This window comes from Lepidochelys kempii, chromosome 21, assembly GCF_965140285.1.
Source record: "Lepidochelys kempii isolate rLepKem1 chromosome 21, rLepKem1.hap1, whole genome shotgun sequence".
NCBI lineage: Eukaryota > Metazoa > Chordata > Testudines > Cheloniidae > Lepidochelys > Lepidochelys kempii.
Window position 1 is genome coordinate 13,928,613 of NC_136400.1, and position 16,872 is coordinate 13,945,484.

Consider the following 16,872-nt stretch of genomic DNA (forward strand, 5'->3'; position numbering starts at 1 on the left):
TAGCACTTTTCTATTAAACTTCTTCAGTTGCCTTCCACAAGGCTTCTTTTTCATCTGGTGGGTTATTTAGTTACTTTGGTGTACACACAATGGAAATGTTTGCCATTACATTATACAGGTAAGTGAAAACAATGCCAGTAACATCCCATTAGTTTTCATGAAGTTTAAATACCAAATACACTCTTATACATTGAACAATCACTTTTATCTAAACTAATACACAAGTCAAGTGGCCTGGGGCTTTGGCATGAGCCAGCATCGCAAAAGCATGTGATGATTTTGTTTTATCTGTAACTGTTTGTTTCCGGTATCTGTGCTCACTGTCTCTTGAGTCTTTGGTAATGCATACATCCTTGTTTTCACTATCAGTGTATCTCAGTGCTGTGACATTGAGCAAGGTGCTGATCGTGAATTGAATCAGACGACCTGGTGTGGGCACTGTTCCCTTAGGGACAGTAGACCTGCTATTTCTGTGAGTGTTCAGTGCATAAAGGGCTGGACACTACAGGGGATTGCTCCAAAGGGGCTCGGGAACTGGGGTGCACCTGTTGTTAACCTGCAAGACAAAGTAAAGGCTGGTCTAGCCCAGAGGGGAGTGTATGAGTGGCTAACAGGCTGGTGGCATCAGGGAGCTGACACCCAAATGAGCATGAGCAAGACTCCATCTTGCCGGAGGTGGGTGGGGGGAGGAGGGGTAACCAAGGTGACTCTCAGTCCTGGGTGCCCTGAGAACCATCACACTCTGAACTCTGTCCCAAGCTTTGTGCATTTTGTGACACTCCAGTGCAACAGAGATTGGGCGTGGTTTCTCATGAATTGCCGAAGAGAGTGAAGGGGAGTATTCTCCCCTTGTTTCTTGCTCTGCCTGCACTGCAGCCTTTCAGCCTGCTTCAGAATTTTGTGCTGAAAATGCCTGGTTTTGTGTACAGTAGTTGGTTGGGGGTGTGGGGGAGAGATGGAGGATTGGTGGCTGGGTAGGGGACAGTTGTGGTTTCTCATGTCTGCAAAAGCGTGGGAGGCTGCCTGGCCATGTGGGATCAGCATGTGAGCTGGATGCTAAAATGATCAGCAGTGAAATAATTACCAATGTTGATGCAAAAATTTGTATCCTCTCTCACCTCCTGGAGCTGAATGGGGCAGTTCACACCTCTCAGTTCACATGTGCTGCCTTTCGTTTGCATTTAAAAGGTTTCTCCTCAACCCTGGGACCCTTTTAGTGAAAGCTTCCATTGGGGCACAATCCTCTGGCAAAGAGTAGATTCTGTGTCAAATTCCATGCAGGGAAATTACCTTCTTTGTTTGTCTGAAGTGGTAAACACCGAGCAATTCACTCTCTCATAAAGGCACAACTGATTTGAATGTCAGTTTGAATGATATTCCACCATCTGTGTGCTTCCTGATGTCCAGTTCCTAGATCTGTTATCACAGAAAGGGCAAGGAGCAGAAGGTGGGACCGACTTGTGTTCTTTCCTGTCTCTGAACTATGTATTTTGTTGTTTTCTCTGCTGTAGGTCCTAAATCTGATGGTAGTGGGTTTGGGTATTATGATGGATTAGATCTTGCTTTGCTAACCTCTTTGACACATCTCTATAGAAGCTTTTAAAAGTGTGTCATCAGCCCTTTAAAGAATCTGAGTTCCATCTTGTGCAAGTGTGAGATCAGCTCTTTGAGTCTATTGCTATTAGAAAACCGGCCTTTTAGTGATAGACTCAAGTAGCTCAATCTATTTAGCTTAACAAAGAGACGGTTAAGGGGTGGCTTGATTCGCCTGTGAGTACCTACATGGGGAATGAATATTCAATAATGGGCTCTTCAGTCTAACAAAAGTATAATACGACCCAGTGGCTGGAAGTTGAAGCCAGACAAGTTCAGACTGGAAATAAAGCGAACATCTTTAATGGTGACAGTAATTAGCCATTGGAACAGTTTACCAAGGCTTGTGGCGGATTCTCCATCACTGGCCATTTTAGAATCCAGATGGGATGTTATTTTTCCTCAAAGATGGGCTCTAGGGATTACTTGGGGGCAGTTCTCTGGCCTGTTTTATACAGAAGGTCAGACTAGATGATCATAATGGCCCCTTCTGGTCTTGGAGTCTATGAATTCTGCCAAATGGCCACAAACAGCCCTCAAACTGGGAATTTGCCTGTAAAATTGGGGAAATGGGCTCCCTGATTCACTGATCCCCAGGGGGGTCAGACAGGGGGCCATTCTCCTCCATACCCAGGGTTGCACACCTGGCTGAGGGCAGTGTGGGGATCTCCTATCTTTTTTTGAAGCAGCCAAAATAGTAGCTGGCTGAGGCAACGTACCAGAGCAGACAGGGTCAATAGTCTAATCTGGCTCACGAGTGAGGCAGGCTAGTGGGCTGAAGGCCGAGGGGCCGTAGAGCCATGCAGGGTGACTCTGGTGTGGAGAGCTAGTGTCTGTTCCTTGCCCCCAGGTACCTTTTGAAATGTCACATTCCTAAGAAGTCCCTTTATGGCTGCTCGCTCGCTGTGTCACTTGTCATCAGCCGCAGAGCTGGGATAACTAGACCTGGCACCCAGCTGACTGGAATCTCCTCCCTGTCTGATAAGCCTGCTGGCACCGCTGGACGTTCGCAGGAAGTGACAGCACAGAATTGCTCCTGCTTGGTTATCAGGGCAGTTGGGGTCATGCCTGGTATTTCTCTCCATCATTGCCCTTTGTCCGCTTGGCATGTGGTGACATTGGCCCCACTCTCTGTCCTCTTCAGCAGAGCATTACGCTCACTGAGACCAGGTATCTGCTCTTCTCCTGCTGTCGCAGATCAGCACCTCTATTCGCCCCGTGGTCTCTCCAGGCTTCTCAGCCATCACCTCTCTTGGGCAGAGACCCGCATCCCTTCCCCCCCCCCCCCCCCCCGCGACTAGGCTGTTAAAGCTGTACAGCTCCCTGTTTTAGACTGTGATATCCCCAGGCTGCCTACACAGCTAGGGTCTGCCCTTTGCTTTCTCTCCAGAGGCTATGCCCTGTGTATTGCCAGCAGCTATATGTTGCCGCACGGCTCTTTCTGAGCAAGTACGTTTATTCTTAATGCAAAAAAAAAAATATTAAAAACAATGAGAGAACCTACAAGCATGCTAAAAAGATTTCCACCGCATGCTTATTGTCCCAAAAGTCCATTCTTGTCTAGCACACTGTCAGTAGAGTCCAGGGGTCAGCAACCTTTCAGAAGTGGTGTGCCGAGTCTTCATTTATTGACTCTAATTTAAGGTTTCGCGTGCCGGTCATACATTTTAACGTTTTTAGAGGGTCTCTCTCTATAAGTCTATCTTATGGAACTAAACTATTGTTGTATGTAAAGTAAACAAGGTCTCTAAAATGTTTAAGAAGCTTCATTTAAAATTAAATTAAAATGCAGATCTTATCAGTTTAGTGCAGTGGTTCTTAACCTGGGGTGCACGCAACCCCTGGGGGTGCGAGATGCCCTTTCTGGGGGTGCGAGACATGCGAGATTTTTTTTTTAGAAGGTAAATCATCAAAAACACAAATTAAGCGCAGGCACATAAATAGAACTACTTTCTTTCATCAAACCGATGTATTTATTAACATTATACATGTTTTAACAATTACTGTAGTATACAAAGTTTTCAAGTTTTTAAGCTAATTGTAGTGTAATTTTTGATGAGGCCTGCAGAGCACTGGGCCCAGGCCAGGAGCAGAGCCCTGGGCTGGCTGTCGGTACCCCAAGCCGGCAGGAGGGCTGAGCAGGGCCGGAGGCCCAGACCCCGGCTGGCAGGGGGCTGGGTGGCTGGAACCCCAGACCAGCAGCGAGATGAGTGGGGCCGGTGGCTGGTATCCCAGGCCAGCAGCAGGCTGAGCGGGGCAGATGGCTGGGACCCTGGCTGGCCAGGGGCCGGCGGCTGGAACCCCAGACTGTGAGCGGGCTGAGCTGAGTGGCAGACAGAACCCCAGACCGGCAGCAGCTCACCCGCTGCCAGTCTGGGGTTTTGCCGGCTCCTGCCAGCCGGGGTCCTGGCCGCCGGCCCCCCTCAGCCTGCTGCCAGCCGGGGGTTCCGTTCACTCCGGCCGGCAGGGGGCTGAGCGGGGCCGGCGGCTGAGATCCCAGCTGGCAAGGGGCTGGCGGCCGGAACTCCAGACCGGCAGCGGGCTGAGTGGGGCCGGCGGACAGAACCCCAGATCGGCGGCAGGCTGAGCGGCTCAGCCCGCTGCCGGTCTGGGATTCCGTCCACCGGCTCGTTCCAGCCGGGGTCCTGGCCGCCAGCCCCGCTCAGCCTGCTGCCGGCCAGGGGTTCCGTTCACCCAGGCAGGCAGCGGGCTGAGTGGGGCCGGCGGCTGGGACCCCAGCTGCCAGCAGCGTGCCATTAAAAATTGGCTCGCGTGCCGCAGGTTGCTGACCACTGGGCTAGTCCTTTGCATTCCCAGGCTTCACATCACATCTCATCCCTAGAGAGATTACATGCAATCCCTACTCACAATAATACACATTCTTAGAATGTAAGAACGGCCATACTGGGTCAGACCAATGGTCCATCTAGCTCAGTATCCGGTCTTCTGACAGTGGCCGGTGCCAGATATTTCAGAGAGAATGAACAGAACAGGGCAATCGTCAAGTGATCCATCTCCCATTGTTCAGTCCCCGCAGTCAAAGGTTTAGGGACACCCAGAGCATGGGGTTACATCCCTGATCACCTTGACTAATAGCCATTGATGGACCTGTCCTCTGTGAATTTGTCTAATTCTTCTTTGAACCCTGTTATACTTTTGGCTTTCACGCCATCCTCTGGCAACAAGTTTCCCGCAGTTGACTGTGTGTTGTGTGAAGTTCTTCCATATGTTTGTTTTCAACATACTGCCTATTCATTTCGTTGGGTGACCCCTGATTCTTGTGTTTACCCTTTCACATAACGCTTCCCTAGTCACTTTCTCCACACCATCCACAATTTTATAGACCCGTATCATATCCCCACTTAGTCATCTCTTTTCTAAGTTGAACAGTCCCGGTCTTTCTAATCTTCCCTCATGCGGCAGCCGTTCCATACACCTAATCGTCTTTGTTGCCTGTCTCTGTAGCTTTTCCGATTCTAATATTTCTTTGTTGAAATGGGGGGACCAGAACTGCACGCAGTATTCAAGGGGTGGGCAGACAATGGATTTATGTAGAGGCATTATGATATTTTCGGTCTTATTATCTATCCCTTTCCTAATGGTTCCTCACTTTCTGTTCGCTTGTTTGACGGCCGTTGAACATTGAGTGGATGTTTCCAGAGAACTATCCACAATAACTCCAAGATCTCTTGAGTGATTACAGCTAATTTAGACCCCCGTCATAGGATTATTTTCTCCAATGTAAATTATTTTGCTCTTATCAACGTTGAATTTCATCTGCCAGTTTAGTGAGGTCCCTTTGCAACTCTTTGCAGTCAGCTTTGGACTTGACTATCTTGAGTAATTTTGTATCTGCAAACTTTGCCACCTCCACTGTTCACCCCCTTTTCCAGATCATTTATGAATATGGCCAACAGTACAACAGATCCTTAAATGTACCAAAGGTAGATTGTGCCACACTACCCTGATTTCCTTCTTTGAGAAAACAATTTTTTTTTTTTTTAAGAGAAGGGAAATGCAGTAGAATGCCAGTTCCCTTCTTCCATTGTAGAAATGCAGCTGTTGGTTACTCACTAGATTATCTGATGCTTAGCCGGCAGGGCAGGAGGACTCACTGGGCTGGAAGGCTTTTAGCAGCCAACAAGTGATCCCCAATTAAAATCTCTACAGGGCAGGGATATTTCCTGATGCTGTTGGCACTTGGCTGGCAATTCCCCTCCTGTGATCTCTTTGGGGCAAGTAGTCTCTCCTTTTCAGAGTTAGCTTCCTCCCTGTGTCCTCCTCCTGCATTTGTGAAATTTCCTTCTGCTGACATCTCAGTAAATATCTGCCCAGGCTTTGTGCTCTGGGCAGGAAGAGCCCTGGGAACTGGGGTAGTCCCTGAGCGGGCCAGACCTTACACTGAGGGCAGTATGTGCATCGTAGGCTCCGAACTGCCTCCACGGCCTATTATCGCTGCTCACGTGATCACAGTTCTGTTGCTAGGGGACCCCATCCGTCTTGGCTGTGAAATCTTTCAATGACATTGAGACGTTAAATTCTTTGTGCATCTGAATAAATCCTCCTTGGGAGGCAGCGGTGGCTTTCTGCTCCCAGGACTGGAAACTGACTGTACCTTCTTCATCAGCATCTCCTCCTCCTCCTCATGTTGAAAGCACAGTCTGCCTAATTAAAGTGGATTTATCTCAGCCTTCAGCCTGTGCAGGTGTAGTGGTACCCTTGGGCTGGGGAATAGGTGCTGCACATAATATTAGAATGATGCATGCACAGTGCTTTAAAATCTGATGGGTAAGATGTGCTCTCTGCATTGAGGAGCACAGTTGGGGCCCTGTGGTGTCCACAGCTGTGGAATTGTGCTCTAGAGCTTCCGGACTGCTTATTTAAAGTGAAAGTCTTCCTGAATCTGTAATGTAATGTCTTCCTGAATCTGCAAACAGCTTGAAACTACACCTCTGAGAGGTGTGAATGACCCCATTTATCTCAATGGAGTGTTAACTCTGAAACTTAATGATGACACTGTACATGTCAACATTGTTGATGACTTCCATTTCTGCTCACTTTAAAAGAAAGACTCAAAGTTCTTAGCCAATAATTCCAAATGGTATCTGGTGCCAAAAGCCCTGATTGCCCCTTACCCAGCTGCCAAAGCCCCCAACTCCCCCGCTTCCGCTCTAGGCACCTTCTGTGGTACAGTTACTCACTGTCAATGTGAAAATCTATGGTCCACTAAACCTGTGTGGGGCTCTCACAGGTTTTCAGGGTGTCTGCACCTGTATTCCCTTCTCCGTGGTCCACTCCAGGATTTCTAGTCAGGTCTCCTTCTCTCACCTGTGTCTGGGCTGGGAGTCTCATCTCACTCCCTTCTGACTTGGGGGGTTACAGCTGTACAGTTCCCAGCCTTACACTGTGTTATCCCCAGCAAGCCAGTCTGCCTAATGGCCCTGTGTTGCTTTCTCTCCAAGGGCTATGAACAGTGTCTTGCCAGCAGTTACTACCCAGCTCTTCCGCAGCAAGCACCTTTATTTGTAAAGCAATGGCATTCCAGTGAAAACGTATAAAGAAGAGTGAAACACACTAAACAAACCAGGAGTCACCCGTCCGTCTTACGGGACCTGAGCAGTTCAGTCTTTCCAACTCTTCCACAAGAGTGGGGCCCCTGGACAGAAAGTTCTGTCCATTTGCTGGATCAGGTAGAAGGTTCTGTCTTCCCTTCAAGCTCATCCATTGTACCAACAGCTCTTTCTTTGTCTCCTCATCTCTGGAGAGCTTGGCGTGGACCAGCACATGCAAACTACCCCGGGGGTGGCACCTCTCCAGAGGTGTTTAGTCTCAGTGACTCACCTTAATCACTCCCACTGTGTGTAGTTCCTGGAGGAGCTGTGCTAACCCTTCCTGCATGGAGCAGAACACAGTCTTACAGAAAGCGTTCATAAATTTAATACATGCAGTATCTTTGGGGACCATATTGTGATTGCAATATCTGTCACGGGGCCAAAGTTAAATGGAACTAGATATCAAAACAAATGCCCCGGGAGGGATGCTGTACCGGGTGTTACTTGACTCGAGTTCATAAAAGAATTTCCAGTTCTGAATTTAAATGAGGCTTGAGGGATTTCCAGCCTGTTTCTCAGAGTGGCACAGAACCCAGGCCTAGATCTTATCTAGCCTCTCACATGAGTCAATCTCGGGGAGCACCTGACAAAGGAAGTAAGAATCATTTGACTGCTGGGGAGAGGTCACTTACCCCAGGTTGCCCTGCAGGCCAGTGACAGAGCCAGGAGTAGAACTCACGTCTCCTGCATCTCTGGCCAGTGTTGTACTGACTAGGCCACGCTGCCTCCCTTAGGTCCAGCTTGCTACAGAGCATGAGGGCCTAGAGCATCGGCGCTCCTGCAATACGGACAAGAGAAGTGCCGCAGAGTCTGTGGGTTAGTAATGCTGAGCAGGGATTGTATGCAGGTTTCTTCTCCAAGACAGCGGGAGAGAGCACTTGGTAGATGAGTCTGTCCCAGGCATGGGGGATGGCATGAGAGAAGGCACGAATCGTGGGTAGGAGCCTTGCTATGCAAAATCACTTCACCGTGCAGCCTTGTTGTGCAGTCCACCATCAGCATGCGACCTGCCAAGATGTTTTCTTGCAGCCTGTGGCCCCTTCTGTCTCCATGGGCCCTATGCACCAGTAACCCACCATGAGTGTCTCTTAGCTGATCTCCCCTCCACGGCCTGAGGATGCTCCTCTTGATGTAGTGGGTGCTTATGGCAGAGGAGGAGATGCAGGGGCAATGGTGGGCACATGGCTGGCTGTTCTGAATACTCAGCACCCAGTGTGCGCTGAGCGGTCCTGAAAACCTGGCCCTTGGGCTGTGTTCTGGAGGTGCTGAGGGGCAAATTGCAGGGGAGGGGAGAGGCAGTGGGCACAGGGAATTGGGATTACGGACAATGGAAGCTAGTGAGAGCGCAAGAGTTGTGTTTGAGGATGCTGGCTGCTGGACCGAGGCTTTGCACCTTGTAATCTATTGTCTGTTTTTGTTCTTCCCTGTTCAACTGGGAATATAACCGTCTCTGCTGTGGGTCTAAGGGCAGTGCAGCTGGGATCGCTGTGGGGCCATGCAGAGCCAGTGTGGGGGCATCTCCGCTCCCCACTGTCCACTTGCCAGAATGGCTGGGTGGCCGATTCCTTCCTTCATTTCTCTGCCTGTGTGAGATTGTAGCTTATTGTGACTCAAGTGCCAAGGCTGGGGGAGCGAGGCACGGAAGCTAGCGAGCAGTTGGGAGGAGGCATAATTATTTCTCTTGTCAAGGCTTTAGTGTGTCATTGGCACAGACTTCAGCAGCCCCCTTCGGTGCTGGCAACTCTCTTCCAATTTTACTGAATAAATTAGCACATGCGTCTTGTTGTCAGTGTCTGACTTAGGCAGAGCAGAAGCGGTCTATGTCAGAGCGAGTAGAAAAAGCAGGGACTGCCCCAGGCTCTGAGTTGGCAAGTTTCCCTGAACCGGGCTGGGAATTACTGGCTGCTCTTTAGACAAGTCCCTGGCATGGCACTGGGAAGGTATGAGAGGCCTTCCTGTCTTGTAGGCGAATGGCAAATGTTTGCCAAGGAATCCTCAAACTAGACTTCAAAAAGAGAAGAGCGGCTAGCAGCCTTTAACTACCTGAAGGGGATTCCAAAGAGGATGGAGCTCGGCTGGTCTCAGTGGTGGTAGATGACAGAACAAGGAAAAATGGTCTCAAGTTGCAGTGGGGGAGGTCTAGGTCGGATATTAGGAAACACTGTTTCACTAGGAGGGTGGTGAAGCACTGGAATGCGTTACCTAGGGAGGTGGTGGAATCTCCATCCTTAGAGGTTTTTAAGGCCCAGCTTGACAAAGCCCTGGGTGGGATGATTTAGTTGGGGTTGGTTCTGCTTTGAGCAGGGGGTGGGACTAGATGACCTCCTGAGGTCCCTTCCAACCCTGAGATTCTCTGATTCTATGATAGTCACTGGGCTTTGCTCTGGCACCTGAGTGGCAGCTGCCTCGGCTCCTTGGCCAACATTACGACAGAGGCTGGAAAGTTTGTCAGTCGCCCGCTGTTTCAGAGCAGCGAGGACGGCAGCAGCTCAGGTTCTGCAGGATCCTAGGGGTAACTTCGTTAGTGTGGTATTAACGAGCTATGACTTCGCATGGGTACAGACCCTCAGGAATGAGCATTGCACCAGAGTCATGCGTGGGATGATTTCCACACACGTCCCATCTGAATGAATCCAGGTCTCTCCTCACCTCTTCGAAGCCGGTGTCTCAGGCTCTAGCTGAGGCCCCTATGGCTATAGCTTGAGGGCCCTATGGCTCCAGCCTTCACCATGGCTCTGCTTGCAGTGACGGTGCTGGTCTTCAGGAACACTAGCAGGGGTCCTTCTCCCCCAGCATGGGTGGCAGCAGGCACCCCAGAAGCCAGTGTAAGTACTTGAGGGGGCAACGTTATTAACTTGGGTGCCGGGCTGGGTCTGCTGCAGGCTTCTCTTCCTGCTGCACACAGTCCCTCTGCTGGGACTGCTCAGGATGGTGGGCCTCAGGATGAACACCCCATTAAGATGACTGGGGCCATCACTCTCACGGCACACCCGACGAGGCTGGCTGCTCCAGTCACTTTTTTTTAGCTTTTCTTCAGGCTGCAGACACTTCCATTAAAATTGAGATTGTGATCACGTGATTCTAAGAGCTGGTGCTCTAGGCATGGCCTATAGTATCTATGCCTTAATCCAGCCTCGCACATGTACACTGTGGTCCATTCCTCTACTGTGCTTGAAGGCTGGGGGAGCTAGGGCTGCTGAAGCCAAGTGAGTAATTTTTTGCCTGCATTTGCACAGCCCTGCACTCAGCTCGATGGCATTGCTCGGTGTGTCTGTAACACGATAATGTTTAGATGCTGCATCCGATTGATTCCAGGGAATGCTCTCGGCCTTGAAAGGCAGAACCCTGTGGATTTTGGTTACAGATGGAAAATTGGAACAGGAAAAATGGGGGACCCAAAGATCCCCTTTCCTTTGGTGGGCAGAGCCAAGCGTCTAGGCTCTGTCATTGTCTGTAGATCAAAGAACCAGCTAATGGTGCCATTAACACCTTCCAGGACAACACCCCTGTGCTGTCATCCAGTAGAATGATCTCCTAGATAGGAATTGGGAGCACACAGCTCCTGGTGGGGGGAGATTTGGGGACTCTAGTATGGGGGAAGTAGGAAGGGGGAGCGTATAGAGCCCCAAGCATGGAAGGGCAGGAGGACCCAGAACCCCTGGTTGGGGGGACCTTGGTATGGGGGAACAGGGGAGCACCCAGAGCCCCAGTCATGGAGGAGGAGAATGAAGGACCTACAGAACCACTGGCATGTAGTGGAGGGGGAATTGGGGGTTACAGAGCCCCAGTATAGGGGAGGGGTTGCCGGGAGCTCCTGAAAGGGAGCGGGCTGGGAGGGTGGCATTCAGGAAACTCGTAGGATGGAATGGAGGGATGCAAGGAGCCCCGGGTGAGTGCAGTGAGCTTGGCCTGCCCAAGCTATGACGTGTCCCCCCCGAGACTAACATCTGTTTGTAGAGTATGTCATGACCAACATGCTGCCGCAGGCTGGCTCTCATGTGTAACTTCATATGAAGGGAACGCATCTCAAGGTTAATTTCCAGCTCATACCCTGCATCAATCTGAAGCAAGCTGCCGAGGAATGGGTGTTCTGCATGCACTTTGGGCTCTCCCAGGTGAGCTCTGGGTGGGTGCTAACAGGCATGTCTCGGGACCGGCTTCACTCCAGTGACTCTTTGAATCCTCTGCTTTAACCCCATTTCTCTGCTACGTGAAGGAAGTATCAAGTCCATTGTGTACCCTTTGCATCACTTGGACATCCGCCGCTCTGATGAGTGTCTCAAATAAATGGCATGAGAGAGGGGCAGCTTGTGCCCTGCTCGTTTCCAGTGCTCTCTGAGCAGTCCCATTGCTGGGAGCAGACCGAAGACCCATGATCTCGACGCAGCATGGACCGTGGGCTAGGTGCAGACAGGCCTGAGGGGTTCCTGGCCCTTCTCCTCTTGTCCCACTGAAAGCGGAGCATGCCGCATCGAGCCCATCTGCTGTCCTGCCACCTCCGCATCTCTCTGCTCCTTTTCCATGTAATTAGTTAGCCCTGTGTAAGAGCTGCTGCCCCAGTGAGAAGTAGCCAGCAGGCCGGGGATCGCTCCTCTCTTGTGGAGTTTGCCCTGGTGGCAGGTCTTAGATTGGAGAGCAGTGGGGCAGGGTGCTGGCCTCAATGACCCCAGCTTTCTAAAGATTAGAAACGCTCTGCTTTCTCCCATGTGGAGCGGGAATAGTAACATGCCTACGGCCATCAGAACACCCAGTGTCCTCTGCATGTTGCAGTTATTTAAAGAGCAGAGAATCTCTCCAGTGCCCCTAGAAGGGAAAGCGGATGTGAGGTGTCAAGAGAAATCAAAGGGCCTGGATCTCTCTCTAAGCAAAGCAGGACTTAGCTTTGCAGCACAGGCCTGAGGGCTTTTTACTTCCAATAAGGAAGTACCTGCTGTACATCCAAAAGCTTGTGCCATGCAGCTGAGCGAGCGGGGCAGGATTCATACCGCAGCCTGGCTCTATCCCAAGGCCTGCTCTGGAGAGGTGGGGTTTGCTGACACACAAGCCTAGCGCTCTGCTGGCTGGTCTCCCTTCTGACTAGGATGAGTTGGCTGTTCCCAGGTAGTTTTCCTCCGACCCTTTGCGATGTGGATAAATCTGATGGTGAGGTGCTCAGATCCTCGGTAGGAGGAGAGGCGTAGAGAATAGACAGGGAAGCGGCCTGGCTGTAACCCCCATGAGGTGATGTAATGCCATGTGGATCATAATGAGCTTTAATATGACTAGTGTCTGTATAATAAATGGCAGAAACGCCATGGATGTGAGACAATGGCTCACGATGCTGCTACATGGTCTCTTTTAGCTCCGCATCATCTGTCAGTACAATGCTCCGGGAGCGGATTCCAATTTCCTGACTTGTGTGCATTTAAACTCTGGTAACCACAGCAACTGCAATGGTTTCCTTTACCCCCGTCTAGTTCTTTGTAGTATCTCGTATTCTGTTTGCTCTGACTTTCCATTTCCTGATATTTGCATGTGGCAGAGCACGTCAAGGCTGTGCCAGTCCCCAGTCCAGCAGGGGCCCGGATGAGAATTTGACTTTAGAGTGACATTTGGGCTGCGGTGTGTGGGACTGGACAACGGAGGTGCTGGGGCTGCAAGGGTGAGCTGGCTGGTGCACGCTGAGATGAAAATGCTGCAGGGGTGGGGCATTCACATCCCGCTCTCCAGAGCAGGCCACTTGTGGAGAGGGGGGTGCATCAAGAGTAGGGTGACCTGATAGCAACTGTGAAAAAACAGGACAGGGGGTGGAGTGTAATAGGCGCCTATAAAAGAAAAAGTCCCCAAAACCGGGACTGTGCCTTTAAAAACGGGACATCTGGTCACCCTAATCAAGAGGGTGGGAGGCTGGGGCCTTTCCAGCTCCCCCTAGCAGTGCACATGTGCAACCCGAGGGGGCTGGTGCGCACTTAAAACGTGGACCTTTTTTTCACAGCCCTGAGCACCATATGCCGACCTAGTCCCTGGCGTAGACACAGCTGGGCTTCCGGAAGAATACTTCTATCCACCTAGCTACTGTTGCTGGGGAAGGTGGTGTTCCTAGGGTGATGGAAAAACTCCTTCGGTTGCTGAGAATCATAGAATGTCAGGGTTGGAAGGGACCTCAGGAGGTCATCTAGTCCAACCCCCTGCTCAAAGCAGGACCAATCCCCAATTTTTGCCCCAGACCCCTAAATGGCCCCCTCAAGGATTGAGCTCACAACCCTGAATTTAGTAGGCCAAGGCTCAAATCACTGAGCTATCCCTCCCCCCGTGAATGCATCTGTGTTATGTGGTCATGCCAGTCTAGCTATGGCAGCCTGTACTCTGAACGCGCGTGTCTGCATTTTGTATCATTTGGTTCTGCGTAACTTTGCGTCCCTGAAATCCAGGCCCCCTGCAATTTCAGGATAAACTAATCTCTGAAACTGTGAAATGTCAAAGCTGTTTCCGTGAGAAATGATTTAAAAAAACAGAGCCAATTTTTAAAATGTTTGTTAAATTAGAAAACGTCAGGAAAACCTCGCCAGTCACAGGATCGTCACTTTGCCGAGCAAACCCAGCTCTGCTGGCTTCCCCCCGGAGTGAGAGATGTCCAAATCTTGAATTTGGCGTCCATGCAGAATCGTCGTCGTATCTCTTGCCACTACTGCTGTGTCCTGAAACTGGAGCAGGTTTGAAAAAAGTATCCACAGGAAAGTAAGTGTGGGTGTGTGGGTGGGCGGGGATATTCCATGACCGTATTCGCTCCATTGTCTGACCAGCTCCTCTGGCAGAAGCACAGTCATTAAAAATGACAGTCCCCAGACCTGACATTCTAGCAGACACTGCATCTACCAAAGAGAGGGAGACGGGGGTGCTATGGTACCTGTCTGTCTTAAGTACTGAGTAATAACCATTAGGACTGTTACTGTAATAGCAGAGTGCTTCATACGCTGGATTTATCCTCATATACCCCAGTGCAGTAGGGCATGCTATCGCCTTGTACGCATTGGGAAACTGAGGCACAGAGACTAAGGGATTTCCCCAAGGTCACACAGGAAGTCTGTGGCAGAGCAGGGTATTGAACCCAGTCTCCAAGTGCTCTAGCCACTGGCCCATGGTTCTCTGCCTCTTCTGGACACCTCCACCCACCCCAAACAGACACTCACACTTCCTATTCTCTAGCCAATTAGCCCCTCTTATACGTCCATCTAGCCACCATACTTTGCATAGGATTATTGCTATGGGGTGTATTGTCCTGGGGCGAGGGGGAGAGACAGCACCACCTCCACCAAGCTGAGCCCTGGGAGGAAGCCTTGTTTCCTTTGCCTCTGCGGCAGTGGCTAAGCCAGTGGGTTTGGTTCCCAGGTGGACCTGGTTCACCTGCTTGCTAGGAATGACCCAACCTGCTGGATTTTCAGGTGAGGAGCCTCCAGAAGCAGCTAGGCAGCTGACAGGGAAGGAGATAAGCATAAACAGGGAAGGGGAAGATCATTCCAGTTCTGGTCTCACCCTATTTCCCTTCTCACTATCCCTGTTTCCCGTCTCTGTGACTCCCTACTTCTAACTCAATCAGTACCCTTCTTAATTGAATGTTCCTGACTCCCCACCCGCAATATGCTGTGCCCAGACCATACGGCACTAGCTAACCACTCTTCCAGCACCCTCTCCTCAAAGGCCGGATCTTCCAGAGAGCTCTGAGACCAGTGTGCTGAGCTCTTGAAGATCTGGCCTGGCATGACCTCTGTCCCATCAGTCAAGTCTCTTTGCAGACCTAGCATTAGGGTGACCAGATGTCCCGATTTTATAGGGACAGTCCCAATATTTGGGGCTTTTTCTTATGTAGGTGCCTATTTCCCCCCGCCCCCCGTCCCGATTTTTCACACTTTCTATCTGGTCACCCTACCTAGCATGCTAAAATGGAATAGATTTGAGTGTAGCTTACTAACACTGTGATCTGTAGGAATGTAGCCACAGTGGGGAGGGACAGACTCTGTAAATAACCAAGCAAAGTCACACTGGGCCTGACCCTACTTTCCTACCACACCCCAGCCTCTTCTGGACTTCTGTGGGAGCATGGGCACGAAGGGCAGATCCTGCCCTTGCCTCTACAGCCATGGAAGGAGGCTGGCAGTGGAGCTAGTGTGATTCTGATCCAGAAACCATGCTGGTAAATGGGTAGAAATTATGATTACAAAGTAGACACTTGGAAGATGATATGATAGTGTCTAACCAGCACGGCTTGTGCACTGGGCAACACAGCATGCAGAGTAGGTGAGCAGCCCTCAGTGGTGAAAGAGCAGGTTAAGGACTATTTAGAAAAGCTGGACATACACAAGTCTATGGGTCCAGAACTAATGCATCCGAGGGAGCTGGCTGATGCAGAGCCATTGGCCATTATCTTTGAAAATTTGCGGCGATCGGGGGAGGCAAAAAAGGCAAATACAGTGCCCATCTTTAAAAAAGGGAAGAAGGAGAACCCGGGGAACTACAGACTGGTCAGCCTCACTTCAGTCCCCAGCAAAATCATGGAGCAGGTCCTCAAGGAATCCATTTTGAAGCACTTGGAGGAGAGGAAGGTGATCAGGAACAGTCAGCATGGTAGATATGTCAGAGGGTAGGGGTAGGATACAGAGTGACCGAGACAAATTGGAAGATTGGGCCAAAAGAAATCTGATGAGATTCAACAAGGACAAGTGCAGAGTCCTGCACTTAGGACGGAAGAATCCCATGCACTGCTACAGGCTGGGGACCGATTGGCTAAGAAGCAATTCTGCAGAAGAGGACCTGGGGATTACCGTGGATGAGAAGCTGGATATGAGTCAACAGTGTGCCCTAGTTGCCAAGAAGGCCAATGGCATATTGGGCTGCATTAGTAGGAGCATTGCCAGCAGATCAAGGGAAGTGATTCTTCCCCTCTATTCAGCACTGGTGAGGCCACACCTGGAGTATTGCGTCCAGTTTTGGGCCCCACACTTTAGAAGGGATGTGGACAAATTGGAGAGAGTCCAGTGGAAGGCAACAAAAATAATTAGAGGGCTGGGGCACATGACTTAGGAGAAGAGGCTGAGGGAACTGGGGTTATTTAGTCTGCAGAAGAGAAGAATGAGGTGGGATTTGATACCTGAAGGTGGGTTCCAAAGAGGAAGGAGCTCAGCTGTTCTCAGTGGTGGCAGATGACAGAACAAGAAGCAATGGTCTCAAGTTGCAGTGGGGGAGGTCTAGGTTGGATATTAGGAAACACTATTTCACGAGGAGGGTGCTGAAGCACTGGAATGGGTTACCTAGGGCAATGGTGGAATTTCCATCCATAGGGTTTTTTAAGGCCTAGCTTGACAAAGCCCTGACTAGGATGATTTCATTGGGGTTGGTCCTGCTTTGAGCAGGGAATTGGACTAGATGACCTCCTGAGGTCTCTTCTAACCCTGATATTCTATGAAAGGAAAATTGTTCCTCACTAATCTATTAGAATTCTTTGAATGTGTCCGTAAAATAATGAATAAAGGAGGCCTCTTTGAAGTCATTCTATTTGGATTTACACAAAAGCCCTTTCAAAGTCCCTCACAAGAAGTTACTAAGGAAATGAACCAGTCTTGGAGCGAGTGGATCAGAACTGGTAAGAGACCCAACAAAGAGTAGGAATAAGTGATAAATTTTCATCATGGTA

The 16,872-nt window shown here is 50.2% G+C and overlaps 1 protein-coding gene across 10 annotated transcripts in view; it reads left to right on the plus strand.

Annotated features, from left to right (window-relative positions):
• The window catches only part of PPFIA4 (PPFI scaffold protein A4), a 166,069-nt gene that overhangs the window by 27,384 nt on the left and 121,813 nt on the right, over window positions 1-16,872 (plus strand). Inside the window, exon 2 of one of the 10 annotated variants that reach the window (XM_073320169.2) lies at window positions 13,730-13,922. The exons of the other annotated variants lie outside the window; for them this stretch is intronic. The gene's annotated coding sequence lies outside the window, so the exon portion shown is untranslated. The remainder of the gene's footprint in view (window positions 1-13,729; window positions 13,923-16,872) is intronic. 10 annotated transcript variants of the gene reach the window in all.